We start from the raw sequence: 14,941 nt of genomic DNA, 5'->3' as shown, positions 1-14,941 counted from the left end.
TGAACTCAAATGTTTAAGGCAACCAGGTTACTTTAAGTTAAACCAACAAATCATTTTTACAGTGTGATTGTGTTTTCTGTGCATGATGTTAATCTAATGCCACATAAGCAATAAGTTTTCATTTAAAAATGACATTTTCAAATGAAATGCATAATAAAACATTCAATCCAGACTATACATATGACTAATAATGACTGTTAATAATAAATATAATGAATTACATAAAGTCAAGAATGTCAGAGTGATCCAATTAACATGTTATCATAACACTACAATTCAATTATAAAATCAACTTAATTGAAAATCATTTTTTTGGCATACACTTTTATCATTATATCTTAAAATGTTTTATTAATATTTGAAAATGTTTATGCACTATATATATATATATATACACACTCACCTAAAGGATTATTAGGAACACCTGATCAATTTCTCATTAATGCAATTATCTAATCAACCAATCACATGGCAGTTGAAGACTGGAAAAATGTTGCCTTGTCTGATGAGTCTCGATTTCTGTTGAGACATTCAAATGGTAGAGTCAGAATTTGGCGTAAACAGAATGAGAACATGGATCCATCATGCCTTGTTACCACTGTGCAGGCTGGTGGTGGTGGTTTAATGGTGTGGGGGGTGTTTTCTTGGCACACTTTAGGCCCCTTAGTGCCAATCGGGCATCGTTTAAATGCCACGGCCTACCTGAGCATTGTTTCTGACCATGTCCATCCCTTTATGGCCACCATGTACCCATCCTCTGATGGCTACTTCCAGCAGGATAATGCACCATGTCACAAAGCTTGAATCATTTCAAATTGGTTTCTTGAACATGAAAATGAGTTTACTGTACTAAAATGGCCCCCACAGTCACCAGATCTCAACCCAATAGAGCATCTTTGGGTTGTGGTGGAACGGGAGCTTCGTGCCCTGGATGTGCATCCCACAAATCTCCATCAACTGCAAGATGCTATCCTATCAATATGGGCCAACATTTCTAAGGCAGTTCTGAAGGCGAAAGGGGGTCAAATACAGTATTAGTATGGTGTTCCTAATAATCCTTTAGGTGAGTGTATATATATATCATTTTTTTAAACTAATCCTGCCTATATATCCTGTATATATATATATATATGTTCAAATTGTAAAATTCCATATGGTAGGCCTACATCTCCACAAAAATATAATAATTTATGATATTTGTAAAAAAAAAAAAAAATCACCTTGAAAAATATACACTCACCGGCCACTTTATTAGGTACCCCATGCTAGTAACGGGTTGGACCCCCTTTTGCCTTCAGAACTGCCTCAATTCTTCGTGGCATAGATTCAACAAGGTGCTGGAAGCATTCCTCAGGGAGTTTGGTCCATATTGACATGATGGCATCACACAGTTGCCGCAGATTTGTCGGCTGCACATCCATGATGCGAATCTCCCGTTCCACCACATCCCAAAGATGCTCTATTGGGTTGAGATCTGGTGACTGTGGAGGCCATTTTAGTACAGTGAACTCATTGTCATGTTCAAGAAACCAATTTGAAATGATTAGAGCTTTGTGACATGGTGGAAGTAGCCATCAGAGGATGGGTACATGGTGGCCATAAAGGGATGGACATGGTCAGAAACAATGCTCAGGTAGGCCGTGGCATTTAAACGATGCCCAATTGGCACTAAGGGGCCTAAAGTGTGCCAGGAAAACATCCCCCACACCATTACACCACCACCACCAGCCTGCACAGTGGTAACAAGGCATGATGGTTCCATGTTCTCATTCTGTTTACGCCAAATTCTGACTCTAACATCTGAATGTCTCAACAGAAATCGAGACTCATCAGACCAGGCAACATTTTTCCAGTGTTCAACTGTTCAATTTTGGTGAGCTCTTGCAAATTGTAGCCTCTTTTTCCTATTTGTAGTGGAGATGAGTGGTACCCGGTGGAGTCTTCTGCTGTTGTAGCCCATCCGCCTCAAGGTTGTGCGTGTTGTGGCTTCACAAATGCTTTGCTGCATACCTCGGTTGTAACGAGTGGTTATTTCAGTCACTGTTGCCCTTCTATCAGCTCGAACCAGTCTGGCCATTCTCCTCTGACCTCTGGCATCAACAAGGCATTTCCGCCCACAGAACTGCCGCTCACTGGATGTTTTTTCTTTTTCGGACCATTCTCTGTAAACCCTAGAGATGGTTGTGCGTGAAAATCCCAGTAGATTAGCAGTTTCTGAAATACTCAGACCAGCCCTTCTGGCACCAACAATCATGCCACGTTCAAAGTCACTCAAATCAACTTTCTTCCCCATACTGATGCTTGGTTTGAACTGCAGGAGATTGTCTTGACCATGTCTACATGCCTAAATGCACTGAGTTGCCGCCATGTGATTGGCTGCTTAGAAATTAAGTGTTAACGAGCAGTTGGACAGGTGTACCTAATAAAGTGGCCGGTGAGTGTATATTTGAATAATTGAATTAAGTTCTGTTCTCTTACATGTATACAAACGTTTTTTTATTTTTATTATAGACACTCTTGAAGTCCCATACAAAGAGGTAAGTACAGTTTGGGAACTTAAAAGGAACTGTGGGCAATGACACAGCATCAGTTTAAATATATATTGTTGCAAATTCTCATCCTCGGATCTGCTAATGCTCCCACAATTTCAGAATGAACAGCAAATCATAAAATGCACAAGATGAATTAATGCAAGCTAGCTGCAGCAGAGAGCTGTTAATCTTAACAAGAATGAGCTGCAAAATCAGCGTGAATCATCAGCCTGCAGGTGATCGTGCATATTCTCACTCACAAATTTAATAAGCTTCACAATTACCATACAACACCAGAGCAGGGAGTCAGATGACGATGCACTGTGAAGTTGATATATATGGTTTGTGGACACTGTGTATCCTTCTATTCAATGTAATGAATAAACTTTCATAAATGAGTAATGAGTGAATTCAGACAAAGCTGTAGGCACTGCTGCAATTTGCATAGGACTTTTAAAGTCACCATGAAATCAATATGGAAAACTTCTTTTTTTAAATATTGCAGTGTTTATTATAATTGTTTTATCAATGCACACAAGAGCGTTGCATTTATAGGGATGCTATATAGGGACATGTCCTTACCAATACCTGAATCTTCCCTAGCAATCATTTTGAAAATCAGACATTTTGAAATGAGAAAACGAATGAAAAGTGTCTATTACAGCATTACATTTAGATCTTTAGCATCAAAGATACGTCTTTTCTTTCTCTTGTTTTTAAAGCCAAACACAGACGTGTCAGTTGAGCACATGAATGCAGTGGCCAATCAAAAGCATTTCAATGAGTCGCCGAGACTCGCAAGACCGTTCAGTGATGGCGTTCTTTGTTCTTTTGACTACTTTTAAGTCAAAATCAAACTTCTGCCCTTGTGTGCACATCTTTTTTTATTTTTATTCATACGCCCTTGTAATCTTTAATCAATATAACTTCCCCTCTCTCTTGCATACACAACCATCCAATCAATTCCCCACGGAAAAAATCAAGTCACACCCCCTTTTTTTGTTCAATATACAAAATAGTTAAGAAAACACTATCGCAACTTCCATTTCATGTCATTTCACATCCCACATTAACCTGACCAAGGGCTCATTCTGAAGAGTTTCTGCCCCAGCTTTAACATATATGTGACTACACAGCAATTTTATTCAAAATTAAAATAACTGATTTCTATTTAAATCTATTTTAAAATGCAGTTTATTCCTGTGATCAAAACTGAATTTTCAGCATCATTACTCCAGTCTTCAGTGTCACGTGATCCTCCAGAAATCATTCTAATATGATGATTTACTGCTTAAAAACATTTCTGATAATTACTATCAATGTTGAAAACAGTTTTGCTGCTTAATATTTTTGTGGAAATGGGGACACTTTTTCTGGATTATTTTATGAATAGGAAGTTCAATGAACTTTTGCATTTATTACATTTATTAAAGCATTTATTAAATATAAATCTTTTGTAACATTATAAACTATTTCTCTGTCACTTTTGGACATACATTTTGGCTATCAATTTAATCCATCCTTGAATAATAAAATGATTCATTTCTCTTTTTATATATATTTTACCATAAATGTTGGAATGGTGTCATTGTTTCCACAAAAATGTTAGGAGCAAAAACTGTTTTCAACATTGATAAAAATAATAAATGTTTCTTGAGCAGCAAATCATCATATTAGATTGATTTCTGAAGGATTATGTGACACTGAAGACTGAAGTAATGATGCTGAAAATTCAGCTTTAAATGAAAAAAATAAATTTTAAGATATATTAAAATACAAAAACAGTTATTCTAATTTGTAATAATATTTCATAATTTACTTTTTTTACTGTAATTTCGATCAAATAAATGCAGTCTTGGTGAGCAGAAGAGACTTATTTCAAAAACAGGAAAAAATTAATGTTTTCAAACATTTGACAGATACTGTATAAAAAAAGACTTTTAGGCATGTTTGTCTATACCCAAATATACAGGTGAAACTCGAAATATTATATTATCGTGCAAAAGTTATAATTTTGATGATTATGGCTTACAGCTTATGAAAACCACAAATTCAAAATCTCATACACTCATATACAAAAGTTATATATACTAAATATATTAGTTTCACCTTTTAATTTGAATTACTGAAATATGAACTGTTGCACGATACTCAAATTTTTCGAGTTTCACCTGTATTAAAAATATTTTCTCATTTGCATGTTTCTTTCAGTAGAGTGTTATGATGGAGTCAGCATGTTGTAATATAATTAGAACAATAAATACAGTTTTAAAATGCTGAATGTAACAAACTTGGTGAGTCTTCCACCTTTCTCATTTTTAGTGTTACGGCAGGTGCAAGCATTTCTGAATTATAATGAGATGAAAATTCACTTTTGACCCAGAGGGGAAGTTCTGGAGGTAGACCTCCCTGTGGTGGTGTGATACACAAGTCTTGCTTGTGCGCACGCACACACACACACACACATGCACTCACAACCTTAAAGAGAACTCATTCATTATGTAGCAGAAGCCACGTGTAGACTCGACTCTGCTGAAAACAGCTTAGACCAGCATGGATTTCCACTCAAAACCATTTTTGTTGACCAGCAATGGTCATTCTAATGGCAGATTTCAGCAATCCCATAAGATCATTACAAATCACACTGTGCGACACGGATCTAATAAACTTGGGTACGACATGTAGGCTTTATGATGATGACGTAGGCTACGACACAAGATAGTACGAATCGGTAACACTTTACTTGAAGGGGTGTGCATAAGACTGACATGACACCTTCATAATCATGACATGATGACACGTGTCATGAATATGAAGGAGGTTTTATGCATGTTTATGACAACTGTCATTAAGTGTCATTCGCTCAATTATGACATTTTTAATGTAAAATGACATTTTTTGAAATGACAACTTGACATTACTAAGATTCCACAACCTGTCATAAATATGTCATAAACATGACATAGCAGATTAATTATCAAACTTAAGAAACCACTTAGCTTTATGGGTTAACATTACATTAAACTGTCATGTGGTTGGTTTTGACATTGGCTGTCGTGAGGCCATTATAACTGTCATGAATATTTTTCTTCACCTCGACTACAGTGGTACAAATTGAATTTGTCATTAACATGTTATAATGCCCCCATGACAGCCAATGTCAAAACCAAGCACATTTAGAGATGAAAAGTCGTTTAATGTAATGTTAACCCATAAAGCTAAGTGGTTTCTTAAGTTTGATAATTAATCTGCTATGTCATGTTTGTGACATATTTATGACAATTTATGTTGTCTTGGTAATGTCAAGTTGTCATGACCAAGACACTGACAGGTTATGATGTATTGGTTTATGTCAAGTTGTCATAACAAAGACATCTTAAACAATGTCATATTTGCATTAAAAATGTCATAATTGAGCGAATGACACTTAATGACAGTTGTCATAAACATGCATAAAACCTCCTTCATATTCATGACATGTCATGTCATGATTATGACAGTGTCATGTCAGTCTTATGCACACCCCTTCAAGTAAAGTGTTAGCGAAGAATCAAACGTCATCAGCATGTGCTAGTGGTAAACAAGATGAATCGCACTTTGGCAATTGTGGTTTTTATCTGCGCTGAAAAAAAGAGGAGGAATTGAAAGAGGAGAGTATGGACGCGGTCATGGCTAGGGAAAAGAGGCTAGCATGCCAATCTTGCAAAGGGAGCTTGAGGTTAGTTTTAAGTTTTAGTGTCAGGTTCAATACGCCGTTTCATGTTGCATTTTATTGGCTAGTCCAACCCGATCTCACGGCAATTCGTACGAATTCATACGGCCTCACACGTTTTGTACTAAATCGTTTTACGAGTTGCCTAATTCGTATGAATTCGTACGAATGACCTAGCCCTAACCCCGCCCCTAAACCCACCCATCACTGGGGTTTAGACAAATCGTACGAATTAGCCACCTTTTACTCACTCGTACGAATTCGTACGAATTGGTCGTGAGATAGCGTTGGCTAGTCAGTAGCTGTAGGTCGTAGCAGCAAACACACTGTGAGATGATCATGCGATATTTCCTGTCAGACAATTATCGCTGGCTATCTTTGGTCGCAAGACCGCGACGACGGCCACCGTATGATGTAGAAGCACCGTTTAGGAGCCACGACCACAGAAACCCCCATGATTGGTCATCTTTCGTCTGGAACAAAATCGTACGATGTGTACCGTGCATAATAGGAGAGTATCCACACACACACACACACACACACACACATCAGAGGTTCAGAAATTGCTGTTGGGCAACTATTTGCTCAGCGATCACGTCTCTTTATTGTCTTTGGCCTATCAGCCTAATGAGATTGAATAAGTCGCTGTGATTTTGTTCCAGCCCTCTAGAGGCTCTGGCAGTTAGATAAATAAACATGAAATGGGTAAATGTGCAATAAACAGTTCCTTTCTGTGGTTCATTTTGAAGAGGAAGCAGAAAATCGTTCTGAGCGGACTGAAACTGGCTCTCTGTTGCAGTTCAAAATCCTCACTTAAAAAAGCAATTCCATTTGATCTAGCATATGGTTTATTTATGTTTAGTCACAGATTCTCCGACCAGCAAAATTCCCAGAAACTTTGTCTCAAAAGAGTCGTCCGGAGAAACATTTTCATTGAACAAAGTTGCTGACTGTTAAGGAATTGCCAGCTCCCAGCATGCTTTGCTGCATGCATACATTGTGCAGTTACTGATTTAAGATAATTAGTTTGAAAGAGTTTGCTGACTTTATCCTGTTTTCGCTGTCATTGTGTTAATTTTTCTTTATTTAAAGGAATAGTTCGCCCAAAAATTTAAATTCTGTCATTAATTTCTCACCCTGATGTTGTTTCAAACCCGTAAGGCTTTCGTTCATCTTCAGAACACAAATGAAGATATTTCGAATAAAATCTGAGAGCTTTCTGTCCCTCCATTGACAGCTACGCAACTTTGACACTTCAAAGAGTTAATAAAGATATCGTAAAACGAATCCATATAAATTGAGCGGTTTAGTGTGAATTTTCCTGAAGAGACTCGATCGCTTTATATGATGAACAGATTGAATTTAGGCCTTTATTCACATATAAACATTCATCAACTCACACCGGTTAAATGAACCGATTCATATATATCGCGGTTGTTTGTGTACGAATTTTACTTGTTTTATACTCACTTTGTCACTTTAATATATCAATATGAAAAGCTCAATGGATGGTATCCCACCTGTTCATCGTGTTTTCATCCTGAGATTTAGGAAAGTATGTTACAATTTTAAAGTATGATACCAAAAACTAAATACATGACTTGTATTCACTTGTGAAAAATGACTTAAGTCAAGTCGAGTCAAATTAATTTGTATAGAGCTTTATACAATTCAGATCGTATCAAAGCAGCTTCACCGAAATAAACAGGAAAATAACTGTTGCAAAATTCAGCAATAATTAAATGACTTTTTTAGAAGACAACTGTCATTTCCAGCTCCGTTTAGTTCAGTAACAGTCAATGTTTCAAAGCTCATCAGTAATGAATCAAATTCAACTCAGCTATAAAGCAGCTCTACAGAAGACACAGTATTGTTATTATCCTGCTCAAGTCAGCTGAATGTTGATTCAATTCACTTCAAAGATGTATTGATGTAGCAATGTCTTTTAGTTACAAAATGAATTTGATTCGCCTACAAAGCAGAACACAATAGAGTCATTATTGATTCAATTCAGTTCAAATGCTGTCTGTGTTCCAAAGGTCATCAATTATGAAACAAAGAAGTCAATAAATCAATTATGAAAGAAAGATAGCGGTTTCTGACGGTCAGTTATGACATTTGCTGCTGACAGCTCCGCCTGTGCTCTGCAGAGATGTTTCATATGTTCATGTAATCCATATATTTGTTGTTTTGGATGCCAGACACTTTAGAGGATGTTTAAGATATGCAGATTGCATACAGTTAGTGATTATACACAGTGTAATGCTGCACAGCGCATATTATCATTTAATGCTCATTTATAGTTTGTCTGTCTAGCAGTCGAGTGTATTTGAAATGACTCAATCCCAGTAATTGATAATGTGTGAATATTATCTCCATTTATTTGTTCTGAAGACCACAACTACAAAACTTTCCATAACTTTGCTTAATCATTAAAAATCGTTTTGTCTCAAGCTGCACACCAGTAATGTTTTGTTTTTTTCCTAAGGCACGTTTATAAAAGCTACTTACTGTCCTAATTAAACTAAGCCTTAATCCTGGCTTAATCTAAGCCCTGTCTGTGAAACCAGGCCTATGGAAGTCCCATCAACTAATTAACTCATTTTAATACATTTCCAAGCACCAAAGCTTAAATTATTTATTATGTTCATACATTTATTATGATAAAAATGTTCTTAAATTATATAATTTTAGTATTCAGTCCCCGTGGTGCAAGGGCTGTTTACAGAGATAAAAAAAATAAAAAATTATTCCCCCTAACTGTGAATGATTAAAATGGGTGTTTTCCAGAATAAAATAAAAAGTGCAGGATCATTATTATTCAGACTAACAAAATCTAAATGATATCTGTGAAAATGAAGACTAAAAGAATAGTGTCGCTGGTTACTGTTTGTATCATTACATTAGAAGTTACATCCCACCCAAACACTACATATAAATCATTGTCCCTATAAGAGAAACATATATTCTACAAAAAGGCTTTAAACAAGCGGTATATGGAGTATGTAGACAGGATAAAGTTGGGTAAAGATGAACCAGACATCAACAGTTCTATGTTATAATGATGTGTATGGGAGTGTGGCACAATACATGGTATTATTACACAATAGACGAATGTGTAGGCATGCCTGATCTTTGTCAATGACCGGTAACCCAGCAACAGTCACCCAGCTGCTTTTTAGCAAAATTCAAAGCCATGCTGCAAATCTAACGATGCTCACAAACCTTAAAACAGCATATCTACAGTGGTGTTTGTTGGAGGGAGCATCATGCCGCGTGACGGCTTTTCATCAGGGACTCAACGTTATGTTAAATCAGAAGGAAGAAAATCTGGTGCCAATAGTTCACCCAAAATGAAAATTCTGTCATCATTTACAAACCTAAAAAAGTGAATATTTTTGGCCATCTATTGAAGCTTCAAAAAGACATCGTAAAAGTAGAGTATTTCCTGGAGAACAAGTCACACCATGGACAAAGTTGCAGTTTGAGAGAAAAAAATGGCATTTGCAAGTGTTAAGGAGGTGCATGATGGAGATAATCAATTGAGATACTTTTAATCAATACAAGGTAACAAACTTGCTAACACCACTTAACTCAAAGACGAGAACTGACAAGGGACTGAACTGAACAGAACAGAGTTTATACACACAGAGTTATTAACAAGGGAACTAAATGAACAAATTCTGTGTTTAAAAAAAATTCTGAGATGAAAACCCTATCATACACTGGGCGCAATGCAGAACCAGGCACGACGCAAGTGTTTTTTGCTAGTTTCAGCCCGACGCAGTTATCATTTTTACGTCCTGCGCCATGCTGTTAAAATAGCAAATGCATTTGCGCCCTTTTGTGTGCCCATGGGCTGCTGGTCTGAAAACGAGGTTTGTTGAGGCATATTGTTGGCGCGTTGCTATTTTGAGGCAACTCAAAGCTGTCGATGGCGCAATATTTTTTTGTTATTTAAAGAGTGTGTTAGTAATGTGCGCCTATAGGCGGGTCCACGACTCGCGTACACTTTGTCCCGTAGATGGTCCGCTTGCTCGCTTTAACCTTGTGCGCGAGCAGATCCGTTTGCTCTCTGGAGACGCATTCAGTCTTTCAGCTTGCAAATTTCTCCATGTAAATAGCGAATCCGCCATGACGCGAGCACAACTGGCTTTTAAAGGGAATGGGAGATGAGACTCTGATTGGTTTATTGCACGTTACGCCCAAAACACACCCTTTACTCATTAAGAGAATGGGGACAACCCTTTTAGACCATGCGCCGGGTGCGCCGACCATTTTCCCCGTCAATAAACTAGCAAAAGTGGATTCGGACACGACTTGTTTATGCCCACTGTGTTTTCATTTTGTGTTTTTTTGCTGTCCAGACTTTCAAAAACCCATCTGGATGTGGCAGAGCGGGTTAGACCCCGCCTTGTTATTTGTGGCTGTCACATGAGTGATAGATGTGGCAGCCTATCGGCCGCTGTCCCTGGCCTATTTAAAGACTGTTTATGCCACCTGGTCATGCGTCATTGTTAGCTCTGCCCCTTGTTGCAGGCGCGCCGCCATTCAATGCTGGCCGTGTTTGGTTGGCAGCGCCGCGGTGATGTGCAGGCTGTTCCGTTCCCCCAGGTAGGCTATAGGTAAATGTTTGTAATGTAGACTTGTGCAGCTTGCGGTAACCTACGTGCTCTTCCTTCCAGTTGGGTTATTTTATGTGTACGCTGCTGTGAGCAACCATACGCTTATACAATTCCGTGATGATCAACTGGTATGTAAAGTTATTCTTTTAAAGTTTCAACTACTATTTAACTGAGCTAATCAACTGATGTCTGATGTTTTTAGCAGGATATTGATTCCTTTGAAGATGCTCCGTCTTAATGTGGACGTTGGGCTGATCGTTTTCTGCATAAAATCCATTTAGACTGCGCTGCTGTCTTGCTGCTGTTACTGTTTCTGTTGTATGTCTTCACCGCTACAACCATCGATCTGTTCACCGCTGCAGGTGCCGAAGTTGTGTACGTGGGCTCGCCCTTCAGTCATCTTATCATTGGCTGCCTGTGTGTTAAGTTTCTTTACTTTGTTTTTGGTTAGTTTGGATGTTGATTATTGTGAAATGTGTGTGTTAAGTTGCAACGTTGTTGCCCTGTGATTTGTGAACTTGTTTTGTCTACAAGTTAGTGTTCCTTTGTGGTGAGTGTTTGGTATCACCAACCACTCTGAATTTTGTTATTAGTTGTGTCTAGTATCATTTGTTTAGTGTGTTTATTAATCTTGTTTTTGTTTATTTTAGGCTGATGGACCCCGGGTTGGGAGGCTAGCTTTTCTTGCCTTCTGGTGGTGGTACTTCAAGCACTTAGTGTGGTTTGCCGCTTGTAACTACTTATACCTCACTGGGCGTGTGTGTGCGTGTGGCTTTTGAATTAGATACTTAGCTAGCCTACCCCACTACGGGTGAGCCTCAGCCATCTTAATAATTATTTATTGTATTTTATTTTCTTGTTTATCGTGTGTGTGGATGAACAGTGTGGTACGAGTCATGTGTGTGTGACATTCTGCCCTTACAGTGACCAGAAAGTTTTACCTATTGATGTGAACTTAATAAATTAACTTTTGTACTGATATCCACGTCTCTTTGCCCTCCATGGTAACGAACCTGTGTGCCCTATTTACATTGGGTAGTTATTTCCCCTCTCTCTGAAGAGGGGTGGCGTAGTCAGCTTGTTATTTATTTACCACTATACGATTTGGTACTTGTGAACCGTTTACCACCCACCGCAACGCTACATGGATAAAACCTGAATATGCAAAAAAAAAAACATAAACATCAACAAAAACACAATGAAACAAGACAGAGCCCTGGCATGCATCGGAGTATAAATCGCATTTAATTATTATGTTCAAAAATAATGTAATACATCAGTAAATAAAGCTTTTACAAACATTACAAACACTGTATTTTAGTTCCCCTCACTCCACAACAAATCGTTTACTTTTACTGATATTCAGAACAGGAATGAACAATATAAGTATAAAACAAGCATAAATTAGTGGCATATGGCATTCATTAAACAACATTTATTATAAACGCCAAGCCTAAACAAATTCATTTAAAGTAAAATTGAAACTACCGGCATATGGGAAATGCGCTGTATAAATGAACTTGGGCTCACGTACCTCTCTCATTGCATTATATAAGTGGCTTATTGGAATAAGTTGCAGTATGTGTCAGATGATACAAAACAGAATTTATATTCCAGAAAATACGATAATCATATGAATCGAGCAGTTTAATCCGAATCTTCTGAAGAGATGAGGTCATTTGTTACTGTACACTCACCTAAAGGATTATTAGGAACACCTGTTCAATTTATCATTAATGCAATTATCTAATCAACCAATCACATGGCAGTTGCTTCAATGCATTTAGGGGTGTGGTCCTGGTCAAGACAATCTCCTGAACTCCAAACTGAATGTCAGAATGGGAAAGAAAGGTGATTTAAGCAATTTTGAGTGTGGCATGGTTATTGGTGCCAGACGGGCCAGTCTGAGTATTTCACAATCTGCTCAGCTACTGGGATTTTCACGCACAACCATTTCTAGGGTTTACAAAGAATGGTGTGAAAAGGGAAAAACATCCAGTATGCGGCAGTCCTGTGGCCGAAAATGCCTTGTTGATGCTAGAGGTCAGAGGAGAATGGGCCGACTGATTCAAGCTGATAGAAGATCAACTTTGACAGAAATAACCACTCGTTACAACCGAGGTATGCAGCAAAGCATTTGTGAAGCCACAACACGCACAACCTTGAGGCGGATGGGCTACAACAGCAGAAGACCCCACCGGGTACCACTCATCTCCACTACAAATAGGAAAAAGAGGCTACAATGTTGCCTGGTCTGATGAGTCTCGATTTCTGTTGAGACATTCAGATGGTAGAGTCAGAATTTGGCGTAAACAGAATGAGAACATGGATCCATCATGCCTTGTTACCACTGTGCAGGCTGGTGGTGGTGGTGTAATGGTGTGGGGGATGTTTTCTTGGCACACTTTAGGCCCCTTAGTGCCAATTGGGCATCGTTTAAATGCCACGGCCTACCTGAGCATTGTTTCTGACCATGTCCATCCCTTTATGGCCACCATGTACCCATCCTATGATGGCTACTTCCAGCAGGATAATGCACCATGTCATAAAGCTCGAATCATTTCAAATTGGTTTCTTGAACATGACAATGAGTTCACTGTACTAAAATGGCCCCCACAGTCACCAGATCTCAACCCAATAGAGCATCTTTGGGATGTGGTGGAACGGGAGCTTCGTGCCCTGGATGTGCATCCCACAAATCTCCATCAACTGCAAGATGCTATCCTATCAATATGGGCCAACATTTCTAAAGAATGCTTTCAGCACATTGTTGAATCAATGCCACGTAGAATTAAGGCAGTTCTGAAGGCGAAAGGGGGTCAAACACAGTATTAGTGTGGTGTTCCTAATAATCCTTTAGGTGAGTGTATATGATGATCAGATTTGATTTAGCCATTGTTTACATATAGGCAAAAACATTTATCAATGCACATGCATATACAGCACATCAAATATGGTAAACGAAAGCTCCTTCATGCCTTCTGCACGTTGGTTGAGCTGCCGTTTACCATGTTTTTGTACGAACACGTATCCTTAATTAATAGCGTGGTAACAATTTCAGTGATTTGATTACATAAAACATGTAAATTGAGCCAATGCCACATGCTGGGACTGTACAAGGTCCTATAGAGACAAACCACAACCATGACATAAAGCACACTGAATGTTAAATGCTCCCAAGTGGTGCTTTTGCTTTAAGACTTATTGCCAAAAGCAAAGATTAATGTTATACTCACCGGACCCTAGTGGATATTTAGCATACACAATGTTCTTCTATTCCTGCCAGGGCAGTTTTAAAAAACATTTAGGATATAGTGCTTCAATCGGACAGTGGTACTTGTTCTGTTCTCAGACTTTAAAGTAGAAGATATCCATCGATTTAGATAAGCTTTCTGCAGAGTTGCAAAGGAAAGCTCAAACCTCCTGCTGTACAACTGACAGCGTATGAAGCCTCATTTCAAACCATGCGATATTAGAGTTGCTGTGTTGATGCCTGTGTCAGTCGATTAAAATTAAACATGGTAAATACAACAGTGTAATTACAGTCTGCTAAAATATGCATCAAACTGAATGTCCCCTTTACTAAAACATATTTTTGCTATGCTAAGAATAAGTCAGAAGAAACTGAACTTGAAAGATATTTCAGCACTCCTTCGCTTCAGCTGTCGACAGAAGAAACTTCTCGGATGAGTGGATGAGAACTGGATGTTTTAGCAGACACACAGTACTCTAGCAAACTTAATGATTCAAATGTTCTTAGACACAGAATATGTAACTGCTCCATGGCATAACATGATTTATACACAAAGTGACTCACAAAAGAAGAACAGAAGCAATTTGTTAATGTTCTAAGTGCTAACAATATTCGTGATTAATGCCAGGTTTATTAGACAACTACATTAGGAAGCAAGAGGATATATGCAGAGAATAAATAGTGTTGTGTGTGTGTGTGGTCCTGGTAAACTCTATTTTATGGATTTACAATATCCAAAATACTTGTCCTTGTGGGGACATTTTTTGGTCCCCTTGATGAAAACAGATTATTCAAACTAAAGCCCTTTTCGGACAGGATT

Source organism: Rhinichthys klamathensis, unplaced genomic scaffold (assembly GCF_029890125.1).
Source record: "Rhinichthys klamathensis goyatoka isolate OS25496 unplaced genomic scaffold, OSU_Roscu_1.1 h1tg000554l_1, whole genome shotgun sequence".
Taxonomy (NCBI): Eukaryota; Metazoa; Chordata; class Actinopteri; order Cypriniformes; family Leuciscidae; genus Rhinichthys; species Rhinichthys klamathensis.
This window is presented reverse-complemented; position numbering follows the sequence as displayed.